The sequence below is a fragment of the Bos grunniens genome, chromosome 25 (assembly GCF_055505025.1).
Source record: "Bos grunniens cultivar Pamir isolate PY7600 chromosome 25, Bosgru_T2T1.0, whole genome shotgun sequence".
Lineage (NCBI taxonomy): Eukaryota > Metazoa > Chordata > Mammalia > Artiodactyla > Bovidae > Bos > Bos grunniens.
In genome coordinates, this window is record NC_141189.1 from 18813271 (window position 1) to 18819620 (window position 6350).

The 6350-nt window shown below is 41.8% G+C and overlaps 1 non-coding gene across 1 annotated transcript; it reads right to left on the reverse strand.

Annotated features, from left to right (window-relative positions):
- Positions 1-3781: 3781 nt before the first annotated feature.
- Positions 3782-3854, reverse strand: TRNAE-UUC (transfer RNA glutamic acid (anticodon UUC)). Its single transcript has one exon. It is a non-coding gene; the product is annotated as a tRNA-Glu (tRNA).
- Between the last annotated feature and the right edge of the window lie 2496 nt (positions 3855-6350).

Consider the following 6350-nt stretch of genomic DNA (forward strand, 5'->3'; position numbering starts at 1 on the left):
AAATTTAAAAAGAAAGTTTAAAAAGGAAGATGATCTTCCACATCAGTCTCCATGAGTATATACATGCAAACACATAAATACATGCTTTGAAAATCACCCATGTTTGCTTTAAATAGGTTATACTAAACACATCTCTTTGCAAGTTCTTGTCATTTAGTTGCATAATATCCCATGAAAATATGTATATGCCACCATTTAACTGAATATTCTTTTCTTGATAGACATTCAATTATCATACTCTGTTTTCAGTATGTCCCACTGTCTCGCTCCATAAACCATGTCTGTGATGTCCATGTTAATGCTTTGGGCTAGAAATTTTCGTGGATGGTTTTGTGATCCCCTCCTGACAGAAGGTATATCTTCTCTTTTTGTCTGTTGCAAATCCTTTTCTGTTTCCTACTGAACAATGGCACATTCTGAAGGGTTGCCCACATCTCTGGTTTTGGAGTCACTCTTGACCCTCTCAAGCCCTCATCTGAAAAACCATTGTCCCTTGTGCGCTGAGGCAAGAGGTATTGTGTGTTGCTCAGCAACATAGGGGCAGTTTGAATGAAAATAGGACAGTGAGTAGAGATTGGCCAGAAACACGTTCACAGGCCCGGAGGATGGGATGAGGGGAAATTCAGACCAGGTCTGGAAAAGGCAGTGGATAGCCCAGGTTCATCATATTAAGTGGTACCGTATAGTATTTGTCCTTCTGTGTCTGGCTTACATCACTTAGCATAATGTCCCCATACTCATTCATGTTGTCACAAATGACAGGATTTCCTTAATAAAGAGGTTAAACAGAGAACTGTCTCCTAATTAATAAAAGGATGGATATTTCATTTCAGGGTTGAGGACTCATCTATCCTGAACTGTTTAAACAGACCTGGCAGAATAATAGTTAATCCAGTGTTTAGTGTTTCCCCAAATTCTTACATATTCTGTAGATTTCTCAGAGCAAGTATGGAAGTGGGAGGCAGTCTCCATCCCTCAGAGGTGGGAAATGGGTGCTTTGCAAAGGAGTGGAGCCCTGCCATGTGGTCTAGAATTCAAGATGAAGTTCTTGGGAAGTAGGGAGGCGATCAGATCAGATCAGATCAGATCATTCGCTCAGTCGTGTCTGACTCTTTGCGACCCCGTGAATCACAGCACGCCAGGCCTCCCTGTCCATCACCAACTCCCAAAGTTCACTCAGACTCACATCCATCGAGTCAGTGATGCCATCCAGCCATCTCATCCTCTGTCGTCCCCTTCTCCTCCTGCCCCCAATCCCTCCCAGCATCAGAGTCTTTTCCAATGAGTCAACTCTTTGCATGAGGTGGACAAAGTACTGGAGTTTCAGCTTCAGCATCATTCCTTCCAAAGAAATCCCAGGGCTGATCTCCTTCAGAATGGACTGGTTGGATCTCCTTGCAGTCCAAGGGACTCTCAAGAGTCTTCTCCAACACCACAGTTCAAAAGCATCAATTCTTCAGCACTCAGCTTTCTTCACAGTCCAATTCTCACATCCATACATGACCACAGGAAAAACCATAACCTTGAGTAGACGGACCTTTGTTGGCAAAGTAATGTCTCTGCTTTTCAATATGCTATCTAGGTTGGTCATAACTTTCCTTCCAAGGAGTAAGCGTCTTTAAATTTCATGGCTGCAGTCACCATCTGTACTGATTTTGGAGCCCAGAAAAATAAAGTCTGACACTGTTTCCACTGTTTCCCCATCTATTTCCCATGAAGTGGTGGGACCGGATGCCATGATCTTTGTTTTCTGAATGTTGAGCTTTAAGCCAGCTTTTTCACTCTCCACTTTCTCTTTCATCAAGAGGCTTTTGAGTTCCTCTTCACTTTCTGCCATAAGGGTGGTGTCATCTGCATATCTGAGGTTATTGATATTTCTCCCGGCAGTCTTCATTTCAGCTTTTCTTCCAGTCCAGCATTTCTCATGATGTACTCTGCATATAAGTTAAATAAACAGGGTGACAATATACAGCCTTGACGAACTCTTTTTCCTATTTGGAACCAGTCTGTTGTTCCATGTCCAGTTCTAACTGTTGCTTCCTGACCTGCATACAAAACCATTCAATATCACAGTAATCCAAGTCTATGCCCCAATCAGTAACACTGAAGAAGCTGAAGTTGAACGGTTCTCTGAAGACCTATAAGACCTTTTAGAACTAACACCCAAAAAAGATGTCCTTTTCATTATAGGGGACTGGAATGCAAAAGTAGGAAGTCAAGAAACACCTGGAGTAACAGGAAAATTTGGCCTTGGAATACGGAATGAAGCAGGGCAAAGACTAATAGAGTTTTGCCAAGAAAATGCACTGGTCATAACAAAACACCCTCTTCCAACAACACAAGAGAAGACTCTATACATGGACATCACTAGATGGTCAACACCGAAATCAGATTGATTATATTCTTTGCAGCCAAAGATGGAGAAGCTCTATACAGTCAGCAAAAACAAGACCAGGAGCTGACTGTGGCTCAGACCATGAACTCCTTATTGCCAAATTCAGACTGAAATTGAAGAAAGTAGGGAAAACCACTAGACCATTCAGGTATGACCTAAATCAAATCCCTTATGATTATATAGTGGAAGTGAGAAATAGATTTAAGGGCCTAGATCTGATAGATAGAGTGCCTGATGAACTATGGAATGAGGTTCGTGGCATTGTACAGGAGACAGGGATCAAGACCATCCCCATGGAAAAGAAATGCAAAAAAGCAAAATGGCTGTCTGGGGAGGCCTTACAAATAGCTGTGAAAAGAAGAGAAGCAAAAAGCAAAGGAGAAAAGGAAAGATATAAACAATTGAATGCAGAGTTCCAAAGAATAGCAAGAAGAGATAAGAAAGCCTTCTTCAGCGATCAATGCAAAGAAATAGAGGAAAACAACAGAATGGGAAACACTAGGGATCTCTTCAAGAAAATCAGAGATACCAAAGGAACATTTCATGCAAAGATGAGCTCGATAAAGGACAGAAATGGTATGGACCTAACAGAAGCAGAAGATATTAAGAAGAGATGGCAAGAATACACAGAACTGTACAAAAAAGAGCTTCACGACCCAGATAATCATGATGGTGTGATCACTGACCTAGAGCTAGACATCCTGGAATGTGAAGTCAAGTGGGCCTTAGAAAGCATCACTACAAACAAAGCTAGTGGAGGTAATGGAATTCCAATTGAGCTATTCCAAATCCTGAAAGATGATGCTGTGAAAGTGCTACACTCAATATGCCAGCAAATTTGGAAAACTCAGCAGTGGCCACAGGACTGGAAAAGGTCAGTTTTCATTCCAATCCCAAAGAAAGGCAATGCCAAAGAATGCTCAAACTACCGCACAATTGCACTCATCTCACATGCTAGTAAAGTAATGCTCAAAATTCTCCAAGCCAGGCTTCAGCAATATGTGAACCATGAACTTCCTGATGTTCAAGCTGGTTTGAGAAAAGGCAGAGGAACCAGAGATCAAATTGCCAACATCTGCTGGATCATCGAAAAAGCAAGAGAGTTCCAGAAAAGCATCTATTTCTGCTTTATTGACTATGCCAAAGCCTTTGACTGTGTGGATCACAATAAACTGTGAAAAATTCTTCAAGAGAAGAATAGTTTGTATGAAATAAGGATAATTTGTATGAAATAAGGAAGACCAGTGTGGACCTTTGATTCTACGAACTGGGCAATCACAGAGATATGAAGCTCTGTGGGTTCTTTTTGTTGTTGTTGTTTTGTTTTTGGGTGGGTTTGGGGGTCTGTTTGTTTTTGGCTGTTTCGCACAGCATGTGGCATCTTAGTTCCCCAACCAGGGATTGAACCTAAGCCCTCTGCATTGAAAGTGCAGAGTCTTAACCACTGGACCACCAAGGAAGTCCCCAAAGGTCTGTGGGGATGGGGACAGCATTCATCTGGCTCACCCTTGTGTCTCCACCACCTGTACTGCACCTACACAAGGAAATCTCTCAATTATTTGTTGAATTAAGAAGTGGATATTGGAATGAATAAATAAACCAGTACATGCATCCATGCTAAGTGCCTTCAGTCTTGTTTGACTCTTTGTGACCCTATGGACCAGAGAAGGCAATGGCAACCCACTCCAGTACTCTTGCCTGGAAAATCCCACGGATGGAGGAGCCTGGTAAGCTGCAGTTCATGGGGTCGCGAAGAATCAGACACGGCTGAGCGACTTCACTTTCACTTTTCACTTTCATGTGTTGGAGAAGGAAATGGCAACCCACTCCATCGTTCTTGCCTGGAGAATCCCAAGGACGGAGGAGCCTGGTAGGCTGCTGTCTACAGGGTCGCACAGAGTCGGACATGACTGAAGCAACTTAGCAGCAGCAGCAGCAGACCCTGTGGACTGTAGCCCACCTAGTTCCTCTGTCCACAGGAATTCTCCAAGCAAGAATACTGGAGTGGGTCACCATGCCCTCCTCCAGGGGATCTTTCCAACCTAAAGATCAAACCTGTGTCTCTTGTCTCCTGCGTTGACGGGCAGGTTCTTTACCACTAGTGCCACATGGGAAGCCCAGATAAACCCGAGGGGAAGTGTTTGCTTTTACTTCTAAACAAACATGTAGTTTTCATCTTGAAGGAAAGGGGCCACCTGTCCTAGAAATCTCAACAGCTATACTTCACCTCCTGATGCCCAGGCTTCAATGTGGAGAATAAGAATTAACATCCCATTTTTCCTACCTTTTCTTGGGAACAGCAACAACAAAAAAAAAACCCTGAACCTGGACTTTAGTAGTCTTAGCTGGGTGTGAGTGAAACCTGCAGGCACAAAGTCAATATGACTGAGGTGGTTAACTCCTATAGCAAATTAGGGAGAAGTACTCATATTTTTACCCATAGATTGGCAAGTATTAATGCCTTTAAAAAAAAAAAAAAACATTTAAATTATGAAAAACAGTGGTGAGGCTATGAAGAAACAGTGACTTTCAGGTACTGCTGTTACAAAAGTAATTTGGCAATACCTTTTAAAATCAGAAGTGCTCTAAATGATTCCATGATTGCTACCTGCCCTGGAGACACTCTCCCATATGCACTGCAGCGTAACTTACTTTAGTGAAAAGGTAGGAGCAACTTAATATCTATTAGGAGGGGAATAGTTAGATTAAATTGAATAAAATGGCATAGAGCTATGAAATGGGATATTTTTGAATGAAATAAAAATTTTTCAAGAATGATGCAGAATGATAGCATTAATTTAAGACACAGAGAGATTCTATTTGTATACTTATAACAAATACTTTCCAGGCTGATGGTAACTACTACCTTTGGGTATGGGAAGAAGAGACAGAGATTGGGTTAGTGATCAAAGGCAACATTTCCTTTATATGAAAAATGTTAACTTACTGGGAGAGTGAATATAAGTTCAGTGTAGATAGTAGTTAACTAGGGGCATCAACTTTTTAAAATTTGATTTTTTGAATCCTGTCTTTGCCACTTACTGAAGAAGGAAATGGCAACCCACTCCAGTATTCTTGCCTGGAAAATCCCATGGATGGAGGAGCCTGATAGGCTACAGTCCATGGGGTCACAAAGAGTCAGACACGACTGAGCGACCACTTTCACTTTTGCCACTTACTAGCTCTGTGACCTTGGGACTCCTTGGTGGCTCAGATGTAAAGAGTCTGCCTGCAAAGTGGGAGACCTAGGTTCAATCCCTGGGTCAGGAAGATCCCCTGGAGAAGGAAATACCCACTTCAGTATTCTTGCCTGGAAAATCCCATGGATGGAGGAGCCTGGCAGGCTACATACCATGGGGTCGCAAAGAGTCAGACACAACTGAGCAACTTCACTTTCGCTTTTATTTTTTCCAGCTGTGTGACCTTAGGCACCTTGGTTAACCTTTCTGTCCCTCCATTTTCCTCATCTGTAACATGGTATCATCATCATATCTGCCTTCTAGCACATGAAGGAGATTTACAATGTTAATACAAATAAAATACTTAGAAAGGTGCCCGGCACACAGTAAGCCATCAATAAATGTTAGCTATCAATGTTATTCATATAGTTAAAGTCAGCTAAAATATTTTTCAGGATATAAAAGAAGGAAAGAAGAAAAGATGGAAGGAAGAAGAGTTTATGCTACTCTTTCCAAAATAAAGACAGCCTTTGATTAAAAGAGTGTGTTTGCAAAATGAAATGTCCTCTTGAATCATTCAGAAATGCCATCCTCTTCCTCCCACAATCGGGGTAATTATCACGGCTGGGAGCTATTTCTTTAACACATACCCAATCATGATGTGGCAGCCCAAGAGTTCAGAGACAGGGAAATGTCTTTCTCTCTCTTTTTCTTTTTAACATAATCTAAATTTAACAAGCCCATTAAAGCAAATGTTTCAACAGTCGACATTGAAC